The following is a 22,948-nucleotide window of genomic DNA, read 5'->3' as shown; positions in this document are numbered from 1 at the left end:
TTTTGGTCCAGTGAAACTGGAACGTTTGATTCCAGAGTAATCTGTTCTCAAATAACATGAACAGCCATGAAATTTCATTTAAAAAATAAAAAAATCGGTTTACACGCAATATCTCTGGAACCGATTGACCGATTTGGACCAGCCTGGTATCATATTGAAGGCCCAATTGAATGAAATCAACCACAAGCTTCTGTGATGCCAGGGCGGGAACTGGCAGCCGTCGGAACTGGGTGGGGGTCGGAATTGACGGGTCCCATATTATCCTATGGGGAAAAAAACGTTACAGGTTTGCCAGACGAAATCTCCGGTTCCCGGGGGGCTAGAGACACGGGGCTGGGCTCGTTGGAAAGCCCTGGTCCTCAGCTACAAAATAAATGACAGGGGGGGCACGTGCCCGGGTGCCCCCCCCCTGAATCCGCCACTGATTGCATCTGGTAACTGGAATGTCCCGTAGCCATAGTGACAGGAGCGGCTGGTAACTATAGTGTCTGGTAGCAGTTGCTGGAGTATGGGAAGCGGCTTGAAGTTAGGCGGCGGTTGTGGTATCGCTGGAGATTCAACCGGAGCCAGGCAAAGAATCGCAGAAGCGATATTTGATCAAAACAATTTCGGTTTCCTGCAGCCAAACATGTTAAACCCTTGTCTTGCCCTTATTGGATGGCTGCTCCTGATGTTGACTGCAATAGCAGATACAGTATTGGGGCAGATGTACAGTATTAAGCCTTAACAAGAGATAAATGCAAGGGTGATAAAGAGAGATAAACGTCCAGCCAATCACCTGCTAACTGGCATGTTATAGGCGTTTGAAAAAAGTCAGTAAGGAGCTGATTGGCTGTACGTTTATCTTTCCTTATCACCCTTGCATTTATCTCTTGTTAAGGCTTACTACATCTGTCCCATGGATTTCAGAACCAACTGCCAATAGAGGTACAGTAAATGACTACTGCCGCAACTACAATTGCGGGACCAGTAGACAGATGAGCAGGATGTCACAGCGGAACTCGCCAGCCATGCTCTCTGTGTGGCTATATCCCCCCATCTAGTCATCGGCTCTTCGGCAATTTGCCAGAAAAGCCATATGGTCAGTTTGGCCCTGGTAGTTCTGTATCATTAATCGTAATGCTAATGACACAATGGCACATGGTCACATGTATAATCTGCACCAGTGGCGTAGCTACATATATGGTAGACCCCGCGGAAGCTTGGGGGAGTAGTGCCAGTGGGGTCTGTGGTGGGCACCGCTGGCTGAACTGACAGGCGACCCAGGCAGCAGTGAGCACTGATAAAAGTAAATAGCGCTAATGACAAATTTAAGTGAACCTAATAACCAGCTGCTAACTGAATGGGATCACATCACCAATCAGTGAGCAAGCAGTGAGCGCTGAGCTGGTCCCACCCTGTACATATCTAATGAGCGGGGTCCCAGTGCTGTGCGGTGCCCGCTCATTACATCTGCACGGGGTAGGGACCTGCTCATTAGATATGCACGGAGTGGGACCAGCTCAGCACTCACTGCTGCCTGGGTCACCTGTCAGCTTAGCCAGCGGCACCCATAGTCCGTCGCCTCGACCCTTATCTGGAGGGGGGGGCAGAATTTTTTTTTCAGGGTCGACGAAAAATTATTTCTAGCTATGCCACTGATCTGCACAGGTGACATATCTAATTAATGCAAAATTACTGCATTCATTAGTGATCTATAATAATAGAGAAAATCAAATACTTATAAAAAGTATTACTGCCTTGTATAGTGTCTATTGTCTACCAATAAAAACGTGCTGATTTGTGTAATGATGGCAGGTGGCAGCACATCTAAGTGTACTCTGTAGTGTATAAATGTTACATTTCTGTCTACGCTGTTCTTTTAGAAATGTCTTTACTGTATTTGATTTCATCCTCCTATGCCTTTATAACACAACCTAAGGCTAATGACACACTGGCACTTTCAGCGCCCACGTATCTCAGCCCCCTGCAGCCTACAGCTTACACGCATTCTTTGTCTACATGTGCCAGTGTGAGTGCTGAGTTCCTGGTAAACAAGTGCTTATATCCTGTATGAATGCTGCAGACATGGATTACTTCAGTGATGAATAAAATGGAACCTTTACACTAAGCATCTCTCAGCAAGTCACAGGAAAACAATTTGATTGTCAGTGTCACGGCAACAAGCTTACAGTATATTTCATATATATTTTATATAATATATATTGGAAAAAAAAATACCTTGAAAATATAAAAAGAAATAAACATTCTGTACACTGCTTTGTTCTTTATTTAGAAAGACAAATACTTTATCAAACATTATTAATGAGAAATTAATATGGTACCAATGACATTGCAGGATTTGGGTAAATCCAATAACACAGTTATATCATTGGAAACTGGTGAACTAATTTCCTTCTAATGGAAGAGGTGGACTTTAATAAACTTACCATCCAGTGACTTCTCTGCGCACAGCCGAAAGGTACAGTAGCTCAGGAGTTTTGGCTGCATGGTTTTCTCCAAATTGCGGGTGGGCCCTGTTATCATGTGACATTAGTGGCCCGACCCAAGCTGGCAGAGGAATGCCTGTGTTCCCTGGGGCCTGCCCAGCATTTATATGGGCGCGGCCACCCTGGGACATTCCCTTCCTGTCAATGACTATGCGAGCGCCCCAGCATTTGAAAATATTGCCAAAGGCACTCACAGCGGGGTTCTGCAAATGCACGTTACCATCTATGCACATGCGACAGACTCCCACTATCGACAGAGGTACTGGATTCGCTGATCTAAGAGCAGGTCTGAATCGGACCCATCATTTGTGTCTATTAGGCAAATATAGCGAGCACTTAAAAATGCCAACATGTAAGCAGGTAAGTGTAAACAGTGTTGCCTAATTTTAAAGTCTCTGGGAGAAGGCTGTAGAGGAGACTGTCAGCAGCACTTTGGGGACAGGGCCTGATGTCATCAAGCTCCGCCCCCCGGTACGGCAAATCCTGCAATTTGCGGGTCTTCTAGGAGGGGCGGTGCTAAATGACATGATTTGCATAGTTAACCCCGCCCACTCCCCCCGGAAAAGACGCTAATCACGGAAAATTACCACTGACACGGGGGAGATTTGCCCACCTTTCCGGCCATTCCTGGAGGGTATGCAACCCTGCGTGTAAGGCTACCGGCAGTGAGTGTTTTTGCTGAGTGTATAATCACAGCATCCTCTATGTCATCGCTTTCTTAATGTACAGTTTTTATTTTTTAATTACAATGAAGCACTACTGAACTATAACATTTGATAACACAATGCGCTTGTGCCCATGTTTAAAGGATTTTTGTTATATTCCTATAGAATATAATTAATTCCCATGGCTATTGTATTGAACAAGTGTGGGTATACCTATTTTACTTTATACTTAAAAATCTAGTTTAGCACAGATATGAAAGGAAAATACGACAATGACTAGTTTTTAAAACAAAATTTACTGTAAAAAAAAAAGTAGAGAAAAAAAGAGGCCTAAACACGGAAGATAAGAATATTCAATTTAAAATCTCTCATATCTGCCATAGAATCTAATTGCATAGTTAAATGAACTGTAAAATCAGCAAGGGCTTAATTTTACACCGTTCAAGAATAGTCAAGATAACAAAAGAAAACATTTTATCTGTGCTAATAATTTCTCTTTGGAGAACCAATTTCCTTAAAAGACAGCTATTTTTTTTTTTTTTTTTAAACCGACAGCAATTTTGAATTATCTGTTTGCATGTATTTAGTAGCAGCCACACACAGGAAATTCCGTAGTCTCCTCTGAAAGAGCAGTCAATTATGTGATTCTTTTTACTTCTACTTGTAAAAATGATTTTTACACCAGTCCTGAGAAGAAAGCATTTTGTAATAAAGGAAGGACAAAGCAAAGTAAATGTGTCAGTTAATGTCTAAGGAAGAAAATGAGTGCCTGCTTTATGTTTAATTGCCTCAATCATTACCAAGGTAAATCTCCGCAACTACTGTAAGGTATACTGTATTTTTCACATTATATTGTATTAGCTCTGCATAGCATTTGTTTCATGATTGCATTGGGGCTTATGACGAGGTGAAATGCAAATTTTTATCCCATAAATTGCGATTGGTTGTATTACGCAATAGTACTGGATGTTCCCATCCATAAACATGCCAATTGAGGTGCAATTATATGCCCCCTTCAATCTCTACATGCTACAAAAAGATGTCCGTCATCCGTCAATCAGGTGCCAAAGTTTCCTTTCATAGAAGCACTAGAGTTGAGAGAGGAAAAGGGGAGAGGCTTAACGGAGGAGCGCTCTGCCTCTGTGATGGAAAAAGTTGCACCCCCAGGGAGGAGAAACAGGGCCAGATGTATCAAGACTCAGAAAGTAATAAAATAGAGAGTGATACACAGCCAGCCAATCAGCTTCTACCTGCCATGTTAGAGGCTGAGCTTGAAAAATGACAGGTAGGAGCTGATTGGCTGGTGGTTTATCACTCTCCAGTTTATCACTTTTCAAGCTTAGTACAGCTGGCCCACAGAGAGGACAGGGGTGAAGATAATCCAGACAGCAGAAGACCCTGCTTCATGCCTACTCCACCTCTACCGTACGGGGCCGGAGCAGAGATGAGGGGGAGCAGGAGCGGCTGGAAGGGGGGAGAGACACAGGGGTTGCCCAGAACTCTGTGGTAGGTATTGGTGGTGCAGGACAAACCCACCACTCAAGGGATTAATCAGGTAAGTGCACTGGGGGAGGGGAGAGCTTATCTATCTATCTACCGTATTTCCCCGATAATATAACAATAAAAATATTTTTTTTGGTCCAAAAAACATCCATAGAGCCTATTTTCGGGGTAGGTCTTATTTTAATGCCCCACAGTCCTGCTTTTATAAATATCCACATTATGCCCCTCAGTCCTGCCCCTCACCCTATACTTTCACCACAACTTCGTTGTCCTTCCATGTTTTTCAGCCTATCTGCCGCCGCTGTCTCTCAGCTCCCGCCTGTGTACAGTACAGACGCCGCTTGGATGGTGCACGGTGACATCACCAATCAGATACTATCTATTATCTACTAGAAGATGCTAAGTAAAATAAAAATAAGTTGATTATGATTGGTTGCCCATACCAACATCCCATGTGAAATAGATCTTATTAAATTTCCCCAATAAAATTTTTGCGGGTGTGAGGTGTCATTTTGCGTAGAATATGTGTAGACTATGGGCGGAATTCAGGATACATACAGATGACCGGCGGTTGGGATGCCTGCGGTCAGAATACCGATGCCAGCATCCCAAAGGAGGAAATCCTGACGGGTTCCGGTAAGTATATTACTCTCCTCATGACCCCCCTAACCCTCCCTCCCCACAGCCTAACCCTAACCCCTGACAACAGGTCATTATGAACTCACTTGGCACTCAAAGGGTTAAGCAGTCGAATGCGATCTTATGTACATGTGGGCTACCCGGCAGTGAGGCAAAGATGTGCCACTGTCAGTGAGGTGGGGGATGTGCCGCTGTCAGTGAGGTGAGGGATGTGCCGCTGTCAGTGAGGCGGGGATGTGCCGCTGTCAGTGAGGTGGGGGATGTGCCGCTGTCAGTGAGGTGGGGTATGTGCTGCGGTCAGTGAGGTGGGGATGTGCCGCTGGGAGTGAGGTGGGGATGTGCCGCTGGGAGTGAGGTGGGGATGTGCCGCTGGGAGTGAGGTGGGGGATGTGCCGCTGTCAGTGAGGTGGGGGATGTGCCGCTGTCAGTGAGGTGGGGGATGTGCCGCTGTCAGTGAGGTGAGGTATGTGCTGCGGTCAGTGAGGTGGGGATGTGCCGCTGGGAGTGAGGTGGGGGATGTGCCGCTGGGAGTGAGGTGGGGATGTGCCGCTGGGAGTGAGGTGGGGGATGTGCCGCTGTCAGTGAGGTGGGGGATGTGCCGCTGTCAGTGAGGTGGGGGATGTGCCGCTGTCAGTGAGGTGAGGTATGTGCTGCGGTCAGTGAGGTGGGGATGTGCCGCTGGGAGTGAGGTGGGGGATGTGCCGCTGGGAGTGAGGTGGGGATGTGCCGCTGGGAGTGAGGTGGGGGATGTGCCGCTGTCAGTGAGGTGGGGGATGTGCCGCTGTCAGTGAGGTGGGGGATGTGCCGCTGTCAGTGAGGTGGGGGATGTGCCGCTGTCAGTGAGGTGGGGGATGTGCCGCTGTCAGTGAGGTGGGGGATGTGCCGCTGTCAGTGAGGTGGGGGATGTGCTGCTGGCAGTGAGGTGGGGATGTGCCGCTGGGAGTGAGGTGGGGATGTGCCGCTGGGAGTGAGGTGGGGGATGTGCCGCTGTCAGTGAGGTGGGGGATGTGCCGCTGTCAGTGAGGTGGGGGATGTGCCGCTGTCAGTGAGGTGGGGGATGTGCTGCTGGCAGTGAGGTGGGGGATGTGCCGCTGGGAGTGAGGTGGGGATGTGCCGCGGGGAGTGAGGCAGGGATGTGCTGCTGGCAGTGAGGTGGGGATGTGCCGCTGGGAGTGAGGTGGGGATGTGCCGCTGGGAGTGAGGTGGGGGATGTGCCGCTGTCAGTGAGGTGGGGGATGTGCCGCTGTCAGTGAGGTGAGGTATGTGCTGCGGTCAGTGAGGTGGGGATGTGCCGCTGGGAGTGAGGTGGGGGATGTGCCGCTGGGAGTGAGGTGGGGATGTGCCGCTGGGAGTGAGGTGGGGGATGTGCCGCTGTCAGTGAGGTGGGGGATGTGCCGCTGTCAGTGAGGTGGGGGATGTGCCGCTGTCAGTGAGGTGAGGTATGTGCTGCGGTCAGTGAGGTGGGGATGTGCCGCTGGGAGTGAGGTGGGGGATGTGCCGCTGGGAGTGAGGTGGGGATGTGCCGCTGGGAGTGAGGTGGGGGATGTGCCGCTGTCAGTGAGGTGGGGGATGTGCCGCTGTCAGTGAGGTGGGGGATGTGCCGCTGTCAGTGAGGTGGGGGATGTGCCGCTGTCAGTGAGGTGGGGGATGTGCCGCTGTCAGTGAGGTGGGGGATGTGCCGCTGTCAGTGAGGTGGGGGATGTGCTGCTGGCAGTGAGGTGGGGATGTGCCGCTGGGAGTGAGGTGGGGATGTGCCGCTGGGAGTGAGGTGGGGGATGTGCCGCTGTCAGTGAGGTGGGGGATGTGCCGCTGTCAGTGAGGTGGGGGATGTGCCGCTGTCAGTGAGGTGGGGGATGTGCTGCTGGCAGTGAGGTGGGGGATGTGCCGCTGGGAGTGAGGTGGGGATGTGCCGCTGGGAGTGAGGTGGGGAAGTGCTGCTGGCAGTGAGGCAGGGATGTGCCACTGACAGTGAGGCATAGATGTGGCAGCACATAATAGGCCCTTAATAAATTTCAGCTCCAGGCCCATGTGGACTTTAATCTGGCACTGGATACTTGTTGATGGCTGAATGCAATGGAATATTTGGGGGGGCCGTGGACTGCACACCCTAATTTTTAACATTATGGGCCAGATACACTAAGCTTCAAAAGTGATAAAATGGAGAGTGATACACAGCCAGCCAATCAGTTTCTACCTTCCACGTCACAAGCTGTGTTTGAAAAATGTCAGGTAGGAGCTGATTGGTTGGTTGTTATCATTCTACATTTTATCATTTTTGAAGCTTAGTGCATCTGGCCCTATGAGAGGTGCTACCATTAGGGCCGCCGAAAGGTATGCCAGGCCCCGGTACATTTTTTTTGGGTGTGGCCTAATTGTGGGAGGCGTGGCTGCCTCAGCGATTACGCCTCACCCCCAAAATGTTTAAGGTGGGTAATAAAAACCTCTAAAGTTGAGGGGGGGAGGGGTGTTATTGCCCTCTCAGCAGCAGCACACACCAACAGCATGTGCTGTGCTGACAGCAGCAGGCTCATGCTGTTGGTGTGTGTTGCTGCTGCTGCCCAGGAGAGATGCAGGTAGGGGGGTTCGGACCAGAGCCCCCGCAATGCCCCTCTGCAAGCCCTTAAGTGTTAGGGACTAACCAGATAAGGTTACCTGGTCGCAATTGGTGGGCCCACATTGTGGCCAAATTATGCTTAACACCTCAAATTGATTCTATGTTATATTACAGTTTATTATAATTACTCTGATTAGAAGTTCTTAGCAGACTGTGCACCTGCATTTTCTCATTTTTCTGTGTGTGGATGAATACTTATAATCTATGTACTATAAAATGGTGGTTGCTCAATCAATCAATTTAATTGTCATTCACAGGTGCATGAAAGGAAGGGATTAATCTAGGCAAGAAAATGAGGAAACCCATTCCCCCAGTACACTAAAACAGATCAGCAATGAGATTTCAATACAACATAATAATAGTAATACAGAGATCTCAGTTTGCATATATTTAAAAAAAAAATGTGTAATCTGCCAGGCCGTGTCAAGGTCTCTCTGTTCTGGCAGGGCTGACTGCTATTTGATAACATCATCTTACTCTGGGTAATATAATTGCATGCAGGGCTGCCGAGAGGGGGGGAGTGGATACTAATTATCTGGACCTGGGCTTGCTGGAGGGGCCTGGCGGGGGCCCTGGTCCACCCCCCCTCAGGCCCCCTCCATCCCTCCCGGGTCACAGCAGCAGCACACACCTCCAGCATGTGCTGTGCTGACAGCAGGCTCAGCACGAGTGCCTCAATGACAATGAATGTGCTGTCAGCAGAGCACATGCTGGAGGTGTGTGCAGCTGCTGCTGCTGTGGGGACGACGACGACAATAACACTCTCCCTCTCGACTTTAGAGTGTTTTATCACTATGTAAACATTTTGGGGGGGTGGCCTAATCATGGGAGGTGGCCACGCCTCCCACAATTAGGCCACACCTCCAATAATTACCAGGATCCGGCATACCTCTCGGCGGCCCTAATTGTATATCTTTATAACACAGAACATAATAGCACATACATTTATATCTGAATTGAGAGTCAAGACACATGGATCTGTATTCTTAAAATTCCCATTTATGCTAATAATTAGTAAAGTACTTCTGTGATCTATGCATAATATTAGTGTAAATGTATACTGTATGTGGAAGAGTCATTGCCATCAATATTTTATACAGTAAAGCTGGTTATACACATGTCTGATTTGGACACTTTTCACCCGTTCTGAAGGATCAGGCAGAGAAATTGGTTGAAAAGTGGCAAAATCGCAGGTTTTTGACATCTAATCCAATGTGCCGTCCCATGCGCATCAGATCAGAGTCAGAGTTCAGAGCTGCTTGCATGTCCAACCTCTGACTTGGACAGCCTTGTGGCAGCTGGGAATGGGATCACATGCGATATATCACATGCAAAAGGACTGGATGCTTCCAGGCGGCTCAAGGGGATCATCTGCGACTACCGGGAGAAGTCGCAGTAGTGTGAGGAGGCTTTAGTGCTTATTATGCAGGAAGTGCCTCCACAGCCATTTTTCAGCATGACCGTGGTTAATAAAGGCTTCTTCCAGTGTGTGCCCAGCTTAGTATTAGTTATAGTAAAGGTGCCCATACACTGCAGTGATGTCTCGCAGCAGTGTACGGACCCCCGATACCCTGCAAGCAATCCAACACAATTTGTTGCGATGGATCACATGTGTGCCTGCTCCCTGCCTATCTTGCCACCATGAGGGAGGTCGGGTGGTAGGTATGGCCAGCAGGTCCGACCACCCAACACAGGTCCGATGCCATGGGACCACGCATTGGACCTGAGAAGACATCAAACTGACCCAATTTGGGCAAACTTGACGTCCCGATTCATTAGAATCGGCCAAAATCAGGTCAGTGTATGTGGGCCTTAAGACTACAATGAAGTACATTTTCCGCAACTAATTTGCGTCAAGCAAGTGCACGGACTGAATTCCATTCTTGCCTTCCCTTCCATAGCTGCTATTACAGTATATTGCAACAGTTGGCAAACCTTCTACCCTATCTACTAATAACTATGTACCGTATACCAAAAAATCTCCCTTTACAATAGCGGTCCCTTGTTCTAGCTTACAGTTCACCACTTTATACAGTAGAGGAAGAAATATCTACTTGAACGACTCACAAAAAAAAATCTGAATATGACAATTACATACAATGGAACGTACTGTATAAAATCCAGCAAAATATTATAATGCCTCCAGAAATCTTTCATAATATAAATGCTATGTAATCTAAAGCAATGTAATAATACTAATTATAATGACTACCTACTGTATTGTTCAGCGTGTGACGCTTTCCGCATTGCCCATGGTGCGAATATCCAGCGATGCAGATTGCAGTATCACACGATACTGTTATGGATAATCAGAAAGTATTACTCACTTTACTGCACAGAGGAATTATAGCTGTTCCTCGACTAATAACATAGAAGCCAACACAGCTCATGCGATAATAGAGTAAATTGCAATTATGTAATATTGCACCTGACAGCTATACTTATTTTTTAAATTATTATAATAGCATAATACATACACTTGGCACAAGGCTTATTCCTGCCTCAGCGAGTCCAACAACCCAAGCTTCCTGTACGTTATACGGAGTCACAGTATAAGTTTCCATTTGTATTACTTAGGAGCGTTATCCATAATTTAATGGGTGTATTGTTTAACTAAAACAAGGAGGAGCGGACGGTTTAAAGTTTTATGTTCTATGAAGGAGAGACTGCAACAAATACCTGTTTCACATTTTTATTGCTTAACTAAAAGACCTGAATAATGTAACATAATTCCTTGAAACCCTCTCGGATTTCTAAATGATAAATCTTTAAGTGTGTTTAATAAGAGATAATTATGACATTACAATAAATGCTATTTGATCTGTAATTCAAATTGTTATTTTAGAGCTCACATTAAGTGCCAGTAATTGTAGAGCATTTAATATCGCCTGGGTCTGTGATAATGCAGAATCCTGTTAGTTCTGTATATTTACATGATAAAACACACAGATTGGAGAGTGCTGTAACACACGGTAGGAGTACATGAGCTTAATTGTAAGAATAGGGGATTTTATCCAATTCAAGAAAACAACAACACTGTATTAGCATAAAGGGTCTCATTCAGGCCTGCTCGCTGGGTATGACTGCACCCTAGCAAACAGGTAAAGGCTGCCGGCTTGGCGGCCGATCAAAGTCTGCCCCCCCCCCCCCAGTCATGCTATTCCCCCATTTGCGTGCAAGGGTATGTGTATGCTTACAAATCCCCTCGCATTCGGCCGCATTTGTGAAAAATCATTCAATGGTCGCCGTCTGGCCCCAGGGGAATGACCAGCGTTTTACGGTGTTCATCTGCTCCAGCCACCTGTCCGTACCCTTCTCTCCCCTCTCAGTGTGAGTCTGATACAGGCCGAAGACGTTTGCCCTACCACACACTGGGGCGTGGTGGGAAAATAAAATAGTGCGCCAAGCATAGCAAGGCAATGTGCCGGAAGCAGGGCGAACACAATGAGCCATGCGAGGGGGCGCGGTGAACTTTTTTACTGTCCATGTCAACTGTGTCGACATTTGGGACAAAAAATAAATAAAAAACCCCATGTCCATCTTTTGACTGTCCACCTTCCACATGTCGACCTAATGACACTGTCAACCTAACCCCATGTCGACCTTCATGCATTTTGACCTAGTGGTGTCGACCTAATGCTTGTTGACCTGGTTGCTGTCTATCCAATAATCCATACCAGATTTTGGTGGGGAGTTCTAACTTGCTATAAGTCGGCAATAGTTATTCTGTCAAACGACTGGATTCAGGAGCAGACTCAGAGCTGGACAGTAGTTTCATACTGATTTATACAGTATTTCCCAATGGCATCTGCACCGGAGCTGCCGAATGCATGTGCTGAGCTACGAAGTGACTGTCTCTAATTCAGGGACTTATTATAAGCTACTGTATTTGGTAGGTTACAACAGGAGGTGCGCGCACAAGGCGCTCCCGCGCCCCTTGGCAACAGAGCTTGCCCCGGGTCCCCACCGCCTCCCCCGCCACCACCGGTCCCCCTCGCCACCCCGACCCCCCCTAACCCTGGCCGTCTCCCTGAAGCGGAGACAGGCAGGAAGCTGCTGCCCCGCCATTGAAGACTGGAATGCGTGTGTGCGTGACCCGCACGCGCATCCCAGTTTTAATGGAGTCCCCCTCCGCCAGCGCTCGTGTGCTGAAATACAGTATGTTTACTTGATTCACAGAATGTTCTACTCTTCTAATGGTCTGATGTGGTGCACTTCTGAAGATTAGTTTAATTTTTGTTTCTGACTTTGGTTGTAGGAAAGTAGAGACCTGGCTGCAGGTTATTCAACCAACTTTTACAGTACATCCACGTCTGCGGCCACATCCACCAAAACATTCCCCCTTCTCGTCACTTTACCGGAGCGGGAAAGGGGTGATTTTATGCTTCTAATTAGAGATGTGAGCGGACTTATGTTGTTTGTTTTTGATCTAACTCATCATCGTGTTTTAGTAAAACCACCCCCAAGTGTTTTTGATTCAGTTTTGGACTCATTTAAAATCAATAAATTTGATAAATATTAATGTAATAAAAAAACAGTAAATGTAAAATGGACCTGTACAAAGACATACTGTAAGGTCAGTAGTAATAAGGTTGACAGCCAATAGGTTGAACCAGTCAATAGGTTGAACACTATTGTTCAACATTCATTAAGTATACATGGTCAAAATGTTGACATGGTTAAAAGGATGACATAATAATGGGTGTAACCAGCAAATGGTTGACATGAGTTTTTGATTTTTTCCATACTTTAACATGCAGATGGACTACAACTGGAAACAGCAAGGGCGAAGGGAGATGGTACACTAATTGGGGGTCTATATTACACAAGATAAGTATTAGCACCCCAAAAACCCAAATAAAATAACTTGTGTCAACCATATTCATATTGACCTTTTTCCATGTTGACCTTGTGCATGACAAGTTTTTGGATTGACCTAGAAACTGTTGACCTTATCACTGTCAACCTAATGCACCAAACCCTTGTTTACATGCAAAAATCAAGTTGTGACAGCAGAGCTGAGCTTGAACTTGGTTCCATCTGGAACGCCAAAATGATTTTGAACTGGGACTTGGCTTTGCTTAGAATCACAAAGTTTTATTTGTTCTTATTTCAGGAAAACTGAAGCACACATCTCTAAATGGATTATTTGTCCCATTGTCATTATCGCCACCAATGCCTTAGTTGCAGTCCTCACTCACCACGGATTGACTTATACAGTGGGGAGATCTGCCAACAACCTTATTCTTTTTGAATTGTGTTGAGTTACTTATCAGTCTTTTGATTTGACCTTGGCTTTGATCCAGTGGTCATCTTGATAAAGAGCGTTGTTGAATTAACCTTTTACTCTTGCACTACCATAATGATTTTCTTTGTTTTAGCCATGCAGGTTTTCAGTGCTGCATGAAAATGATATTGGAATTCCAGTAGTTCATGACAGAGGGGGCCGTTAATGTACCTCTCTTTCTTGCTCCAGTGGCTGAATGTTGTTTGTGGCCTCTCAATAAAGTGCAGAGGTTGCTTATGGCCATTTGGGCTAGCTTTTCTGTTGGAAAGGTGACGATTTGTCAAGCACAATCATTTCTGGGCATGATTGATTTTGCTTCATATTTATTTCTGGGCTAAACATGTCCAGGGGGTTGAGAATTATTTTGTCGATGCTCAGTCAAAAGTTAAATTTAGGGAGCTTGTGCTTCAGGCTGCATTGATGGGTGAAATGTGTGTTCCTTATATTTGGTAGGTAATCCGTCCATACTGGTACTTAAAAGAATGATGATACTGTAAACGTAAGAGTAAGCATTGTCTCTTTTATCTGGGCTCTAACTTCCTATTGGCTCGCATTCCATATTTTAAACATTTATATTGTACCCCATCCCTAATGAATTTATAATGTACTCTGTAATTTGTACAGGTGGTGCAAATTTTGGAAGACTGGCATCAATCAAATGCAATTAAATTATTGTTCCACCTTCTGATGGTGTTTACAGGTGTATACTTTTCTGTTTATGAAAGTTTTTTATTTGATGTTGCCTTTGTTTTTACTTAGCATTGGGCATTTCACATTTGCGAATTCCTTGCACCTGCAGTTGGGTCTTACTCTTCCGAGATGCTCTGGTGCATGACAATGGTTTTTTATGCAAATTGAAGCATTTAAAACATACCAGACTGGCCATGGTTGCTGGATTTTGTTACAAAGAGATCTACCCAATATCCTTGTCACATGCTTATTTGTTGGGGCTCTGCTTTGGGTGGTGCTTATTAGTATGTGGGAATTGCTGTCCTTGAACAAGTACCAGTTTGGTCAGGTTTTGAAATGAGCAATTGCGCTTTAGAGTCTATCTCCCAACAACTTATCAGGAGTTTTAGCTTCAGAAATACTGGTCCTAGGCCATTGGATGCCATCTGCGTTTCAGAAATATGTTTGGCTGAGAAAAACTGTTGCTTCTTCTTCTGTGGCAACCTATGGTAATAGACTTATTGCTGTGTTTTACAGGGTGCAGGGGAGAACTGTTTTTCCTACATAAAGACATCAAGTAATTTAGTTGAAATAAACATCTAAATATTACAATGATTCTGTAAGTTTTTGTTTTTACCTGCTCTAGTCTGGTTATGTTATTCTCAATAACACTTGTGTTTTTTTGTTGTTGTTGTGTTTTTATATGTTTTTCCATTTGTATGTTTTTGATTCATTGTGTTGGAGAGATTTGAGTTAAATAAATTGTCTATTTATTCACATTTTCCCCTGAATTATTTCTTACAGGAATGTTTGATATTGAGCCTATTCGGATTATCAAACATTCTTTTGTTTATTTTGGCAATGGCTTTTTTACATGTCTAGGTTTCAATTTGCCGCTGACATACTTTGGCTAGCACATTATGGTATGTTATGGAATGCAATAAAGAGACCTTCATTGGATACAGTTAGTTGTTTTTGTCTTTTAAAGGTATCCATTGTTCATCTTTGTGGAAGTGATCTAGGCCATTGCACATCTTTAGGTCTCCAAAGGGCCATATTTCATGATTTAGATTTGTTACAGCAATCTTGTCCCTTTTGTGACCTCATTCTTCAATGCAAGTGGCAAGCATTGAGCTGCAATGTGGAAGCACAATATATGCAAATGTTAGCATTGTTATTTAGATTAGTCAGTGTACTCTACTATGATTTATTATGGCCAATCCAATGGCCCTACTTGGATCTTAATATGAGCCTATCCTGGTGTGTTAGTTGATTTTACAGAGTTTATCATCAATGGTTTGTTTGCATGGTGGTTGTTGTTTTGTTATCTGTTCATGGTCTGTCACAATACTAGCACCATTCTACAAAATAAAGCAAACATGAAGACAAATTAGAGATGCTTAATATTAAGGAGCAGAGCCGGCCCTAGCCAATCTGGTGCCCTAGGCAAGATTTTGGCTAGTAAACTCTTCCCGCTGTCCCCCACCATGCTGACAAACCAAAAATGTGTGCATCCTGGGGACGCCCCACTTTATAAATTTGGGGTCCTACTGAACTGTTTCTGGGTCCCAGAAACAGAGCTACCCCCCAGTACTGTCGCTACTATGACCCTTAGTGGGCAGAAGAAACAGTGAGTGGAGTAAGAAAGAAAGAGGGTGTCATGGAAATAGAGGGAATGAGAAAAAGACACAGGGCGCCATAGAGAGAAAGGAGGAGGAGCAAGAGAGGGAGGGGTGTGAGCAGGAGTAAGAATGTCAGGATAGGAGAGAAAGAACGACAGGAGCAAGAGAGTGTCAGCGAGAGAAAGGGGTTAGAGAGAGAGTGAGCGCCAGGTAGAAAGGGGGGGGAGACTTAAGGGGATGATTCAGACCTGCTCAGTATGGGCCAAATTCGCCCCCCAATCCCAATGAATATGCGCATGTGAAAACCCCTGGGGCAAAAACTCACTAGTGGGTGGGCAGGGTTCAGACAAAGGAAACTGCCCAGCATGCCCACAAAAATGGTGGGTGTGCCTATGAAAACGCTGAGCAGGCACCTGCGAACGCAGGTGTGCCTATGCCTGCTTGGGACGGGTGACTGATGTCACATGACATCAGCCCCCTCCCAGAATTCGGCGGTTAGCGGGCAACTGAAAAAGAAAGTATAAACTTACTCTTCATAGCGAAGGCTGCAGTAATCATTTGATGGTGATCGACCATTGATAGACTTCTCCTCCTTGTGGCCATATGCGAAGGGATGTGTTAGTGTACAGAAAGACAGCGGGAGAGAGAGGGGGGGGGCAAAGGGAGAGAGATGGAGCAAGGGGACAGAAAAATGATTAGAGAGAGGGTGATAGAGTACAGGAGACAAAAGAATAGAGCAGAGAGAAAAGGGAGGAGAGAGCGAAAAAGAGGAAAGAGACATGGTGGGATGGTGACAGGGCGAGAGAGGGAGGAGGGCAGGGGCTGGCTGGCAACTTTCAGCCCTAAGGTCAAACACAAGCCAGTGGCCCCGTCTTCTCTACTAGAACATATATGCTGGCGATGTGTGAATGGGATACATACGGATGACCGGTTGTCAGAATACTGACGACGCCATCTCAAAGGAGGGAATCCATACAGGGGTCAGGTAAGTATTCTTACCCTCCCCCAGCCCTCCCCACACTCTCTCTCTCCTTTCTAGCAGCCAAACCCTAACTCTTCCCACCCTGCCTGGCCCTAATCAACCCTGCTAGTGCCTAAACCTAACTCTCATACCCCTCCGCCACCTTGCAGCCCAACCTACCCTCTTCCTTGTAAGTGCCTCATTGTACCCACCCTCTCCCCACAGCCTAATCCTCTCCCCGACCCTACAGCCCAAACCAGTCCTCTACACTAATGCCTAGTGCTCAATGTCATATAGCAACAAAAAAGGCCAACAAAATTCTAGCATGTATCAAAAGGGGCATGGAAACTAGGGACTCAAAAGTAATCATGCCACTGTACAAAGCATTGGTTAGACCTCACCTCGAATATGGAGTACAATTCTGGGCCTCACACTATAAAAAAGACATAATAGAATTAGAAAAAATCCAAAGAAGAGCAACAAAGCCTATTAGGGGAATGGAGAATTTAAGCTACGAGGAGAGATTAAGCAATTTAGGACTATTTACACTAGAGAAGAGATGTTTAAGGGGGGACATGCTCAACATGTACAAATATATCAGGGGCCAATATAAGGAACTGTCAAACACCCTTTTTTCTGCTAGACAGGAATCTAGGATGAGAGGGCATGAGTTTAGATTAGAAGAAAAAAGATTTTGTTCATCTAGAAGAAAAAAAAATATTTACGGTCAGAGCAGTCAAACTTTGGAACTCTCTCAGTGGTGCATGCAGGGGGAGTTTTTGAGTACTAATAAACCCCCCAGGAGTATATGGGTCCTAGGCTTAAAGCTGAGGTTCCCCTCTTTCCATGGGTACAAGAATTTAAAAAATCGGCCCTTGGGAACCGGAGATATCTGACTTCAAAGCAGTGGTCCCCATCCAAGCCTGATAATTGCTGTTCCCAGTCAGATATTTCAGGTTCTGTCTGACTTAGATTTTTTCTGAGGGGATATTCCAAAAGCTGGGACTCTCCCCCTTTGATGGACACTAGTACTGTTCCCAGAACCAGAGATATCAGCCTTCCAGCAGCTGGTTACTGCTCCATCTCCACACACCTGGTATGTAGTTTTATATTCTCATTGCAGATTGCTCTGCCTCCTAAACTCTGATCCCCTAGTCCCCAATACCATTTGGTAGGTGGGATTCTCTAGTTTTTTAATTCCATTACAATCTAAGAAATATATTTCCGGGAACTGGAGATATCTGCAGTCAAGCAAGCTGTCCTCCCACCAGAAATTTGAATAATAAGCCCACTCCACTATATGCCCCTCCTCTGCATATTAAACATCCTCTACCACTCTGGAAGTTATGTATCAGGGCCCCTTCATTCAGCCCAATGCCCCCATCTTCCATCATCTGTGCAGTAAAGGGGTAATTAGTGTAAATTACTGATCCAGGCCCTACACGCTGAGCGGTTGATATAATACCCTCTACCACCAGTGGGACATCAAAGCTTCCCCCACCCCTACCGCTGGAGGATCAGTAGGGGCCCCAATACATTGCTATGTCCAGGGGTCTACACTGCTGTTGATGCCCCTGTATGTATGTATATATATGTGTGTGTGTGTGTGTGTGTGTGTATATATATATATATATATAACTGATCAGGAGTCTTGTAGGCAGAAAAGAGATGCACTAAACAGAAACATGGTGCCCTTCAGAGGTAGATTACAGAAGAGGAGGGTACAACTATTTTGAGATGAGATTTAGGATGTGTTGAGATGAGGATTGTGCTGTGGTGACTTTGTAGATTAGGGTGGCAAGAGACGAAGATCAGTCTTGCATCAGCGCTTAAGAAAGATTGAAAAGGTTCGAAGAGCTTGCACTAGTCTAGTCATGATTGGAGATGTTGATAGAATGGCGGCATCTTGGATAAAAAAAACATCCATCTTCTGGTAATATTTCTCTGATGGAGACTACAGAATTGGAGAGACTAGAATTCATAAATAAGGGCCTTATTCTGGTCTACTTGCAAAAGCAAATTCTCTCTCTAATGGACAAAACCATGTGCACGGCAGGGGGGCAGATGTCACATGTGCAAAGAGAGTTAGATTTTGGTGAGTTATTTTGTTTCTATGCAGGGAAAATACTGGCTGCTTTAGATTTACACTGCAATATAGATATCAGTTTGGAGTAAAAACCCCACCCAAATCTAACTCACTCTGCACATGTTACATCTTCCCCCTGCAGTGCAGCATGGTTTTTCCATGTTAGAGAGAATTTGCTTTTGCTAGTGAACCAGAATCAGGACTTAAGTGAAAGGGCAGATTGAGTTAGTAGACCTGGGTCTGTAAGGGAATTGTTGTTTTATGAACAAGGAGGCAGATTTGAGGGAAGGTAGTGGTTATCGGAGAAGAAAAGGTAAGTTCTATGTTGGATATATTGCGAGATCCGCAGTATGTGGACATAGAAGAGACAAAATGGTAATACAATATAGTCCAGAATAAGACATCTAAGAGAGAAGAGGTAGATTTGGGTGTCAAGATGCTGAATTAAGAACATTGAAATCAAGGCGTTTAATGGTTCAATGGATTCTACTGAAATACTTCTTTATTTCCTTATAGTGAACACATCAGGAATCAATAGGAAACATTATTAAAAGAGTAAAATGATACATATATTTTTAATTATAAAAGTATATATTTTTCTTTGCATTTATTTTCATTCGCCACTATACCAAAATACAGTTTGGTTTGCTACAGTAATTAGGTGAAATGTAAAGTGTTCCCACCGTTCTTCTATTCTATTCTATTGAGAAGTACTCATACAATATAGGGCATGGAAATACTGGCTACCCTTTGCTTATGGAATGCCACAGGAAGGAGGACTGAGGTCTCTCTTTTTTTTTTTATAAATTCTCTTGATGCTTGCTGTTGTGTGCTTTGTTTTCGTTTTCTTGACTGATGTTTGATGTTCTATATATATATGGCCAACTGTTCCTACTGATACTACTTTTGCCTTCGAACGTGTTGTTGTTCCCTGGTTTTCCTACTGCATTTTGCATTCACCCTCTCTGTATATCCATTTGTTTTAAGTGTCTCTTACTCTCTCTGCACTTCAACATACATGCTTCTCCCTCCATGCCGTTTGCTCTTGAAATAATATAGATTTCCCTTTATATCTCTGCTTGAACAAGCAAAGTGCAACCTATTTTTATCATATTCAAACTAATAGCAAATCTCTGCTATCTTTTACTGCATTACATAGATGCAGCCAACCAGGGATCAGCAATTAATCTCTGCCAGCTGAGAGACAGGAGTTCTTTGGAACTAGCAGCTGCCAAACCCATAGCGGACTTCAAAAGCCTGTGAGCCTATAGATTTACAAGAAAGTCGGACAATAATAATGCTAATAATAATATTAATAGGAATTGTGTGTATATACATACACAGAGGTGTCTTTGTATACTGTGGTGTCTTTTATACTTTGTATAAGTTATAAGCAACCTATTTTTGCTTACAATGTGAAAGACTAAAGGTGGCCATACACACGCAGATTTATCTTCAGATCTGTCTGGTTGGAACAAACACATGGTTATGGATGAGAGCAAATGACAGTTGACCATTTGCTTGGAAATGCTGGAAAACTGCCAAACTGTCACTCATCCATAACCATGTTTTTGTTCCAGCCAGCCAAATCTGAAGATAAATCTTACTAGTGTATGGGCACCTTAAGTAAAGGTGCCCATACACTAGTAAGATTTATCTTCAGATCTGGCTGGTTGGAACAAAAACATAGTTAAGGATGAGTGACAGTTTGGCAGTTTTCCAGCATTTCCGAACAAATGGTCAACTGTCATTTGCTCTCATCCATAACCATGTGTTTGTTCCAACCAGACAAATCTGCAGATAAATCTGCGTGTGTATGGCCACCTTAAGTGAAAGAAATTGCATGCAGAGGGAGGGCCCTGCTCATGCGAGTTTAAATTGGAGAAGGTGGCGGGGTGGGGGGACAGACAGGGGTGATGATATGTTTGGGTATGTTATACTGACAATCATCAGACCTCCAATCTTTTGTTGTTTGAGTGAGTATTATCCCACTATCCCACCCTTCTAGTGCCTAACCCTTTCCTGCAGCCTAAACCATAACACTTCTACCTTCATTCCCTCCCTAATGTCTGCATTTTGACAAATTTTGACATTTCACCTGTCCACATTTTGACAATGTCGGCATCATATCTGACAACACTGTGGTGTTGACATTATGAATGTTATCACTGACATTGTCGACCTTCTGACTACATGCTGTTGTGCATTGTACTCCTATAACGCCTCATACAGTATGTCTGTTATGCCTGGTTCCTCCTTAATCTGTATTTTCTATATTGTTCCCATCCATCTGTATGACCAAGTTGTGCTTCACACCGACACTATGAATGTTCCTCTGTGTCCATTCAAAATTACACATTCCCCGTTATCCTTCTGCAATGCCCCCCCCCCCCCCACACACACACATCCACCTTTCATATTGAGCTCCTCCCCCTACCCATATTCTTCATCCAAGTAATTTATTATTTAATTTAGGGCTTCTTGTCTTGGCTATGTTACAAGTCATCACTTTCCCAGTTCATCTGCTGGCTTGAAGTGGGTACAGGGCCACTGGAAAAATGGGCTGCTGAGAACCACAGGGCCTGGTTAGAACAAAGAAGAAATACCCTTGAGATAGGACCATCCCAGCAGCTTTTTTGCGCACTGTGGTGTATACCAATATTGTTACATTTGTAGGGCCTGGTTAACCCAGTGAGTGGTGTTTTTTTCTGAGGCAGGACAAACCTACCAGGGCAGGTTGGTCCTGCCCCGGAAATACCCAGTACAGAACTTAGGGACCTCCCCCCCCCCCCCAGTAACTTGTTGATCAGTCGTGTCTCCCACAGCATTTCTCTGGGGTTTCCCTGCCGCTGTGCCCGCTACCTTTCATAGCAGTGAGCAGGTAGGCTTGGGGTTGTTCGAGGCGGCTTGGGCGCCCAAACTACGGAGTGCTCCCGAGCAGCCCCGAACATCCCCAAGCCTGCATGCCGCCTGCACATGCTCACTTCTGTGAATGGCAGCAGGGGCAGTGGCAGGGGAGCCTTGGCGTACGGTCACCGGGGTGGGGAGTTGACCGAGTCGGGACTTGCTGTAGGTGAGCACGTGGGGGGAGCGACAGGTGGGTGCCCCTAGTGGTGTTGCACCAGTGGTGCACAGCTAGAGGCACCACTGGCGCGCACCTACTGTATTGTGGTACAGTATGCCCTAGAAAATTTCCGGGAGAGCCTGCTGGGGCAGCGCAGCTGAGCCTGGAAAATTTCCAGGCATACCACCGAATTGGTTAATGTTTGTAAGTCAAGCAAAACAATAACTAACTAACTAACTAACTAACAGTTGAACAGGTAAACGCATCCTGCCATCAGATCCCCACATTTGCATGCTAGGGGATGTGTACGCTTACACATCCTCTCACATGTGGCCGCATGGGTGAAAAATCATGTGATGGTCTCTGACCATTGAATGTTTTTTTTTTCCCATTCGCAGATAGAACTGATTTTTATCTTGGCCAGAGTTGGCCGAATTCAGGGCAGGAGCTGACATCATGTGACAAGCAGGCATTGACATGATCAGGCATCAACACACCTGCGCAGGTATATGTAACCAATATCTCTGAATTCTATTATCATGTAGTGTTCTAGATTGGTTACTAGCATTGCTCAGTGTGCTGAGGGAAAAAATGTCTTGTTTTACTTAACCAGTATTTAACCGCTCCCTCATGCACCTGGGAAATGCTACTGAACTAATTGAGCATCTACCACTATCTGTATGTATGTTGTTAGAGGCAGAAGGGAGCCCATATTAGGAGGAGATGTGGGTCCTGATATGCCACATGGAGTAGTCAGGGGTTGCTCCAAGGTAGGTAGCTCTTAGTTTGGATATATCAAGTAAGGAGCCATTATCATGTGGCTCCTTGCTGGTTAATCGTAGACCCAATTTAGGGTAACGGTGGTGTGGGGTGCGGTGCTCCTGGACTGGATGGGCTGGGTGCCTTTAGTGCGGCATGCGCTTACATTCTATTAACACTTTTCCCTCACTAACACTATCTCTATCCTATTTTAATTGCATTCATTTATCTCTCTCTTTTTATATAGCTTTGGCTTCCTATCACTAATTATTAACACTTAGTATATCACTGGCATGCCACACTGGGCTTCCCAGCTTATGATGGTTTTTTGGGGTGCCACACCCTGCACCTAGATATAGCGCTAGGGACCCCCAATATACAGAGAAGCCTTGACGTGGCTTGGGGGCATAGCATACACCTGCGCAGGTATATGTAACCAATATCTCTGAATTCTATTATCATGTAGTGTTCTAGATTGGTTGCTAGCATTGCTCAGTGTGCTGAGGGGAAAAATGTCTTGTTTTACTTACCCAGTATTTAACCCCTCCCTCATGCACCTGGGTAATGTTACTGAACTAATTGAGCATCTA

The sequence above is a fragment of the Crinia signifera genome, chromosome 1, assembly GCF_055691185.1.
Source record: "Crinia signifera chromosome 1, ASM5569118v1, whole genome shotgun sequence".
In the NCBI taxonomy this organism is placed as follows: domain Eukaryota; kingdom Metazoa; phylum Chordata; class Amphibia; order Anura; family Myobatrachidae; genus Crinia; species Crinia signifera.
This window is presented reverse-complemented; position numbering follows the sequence as displayed.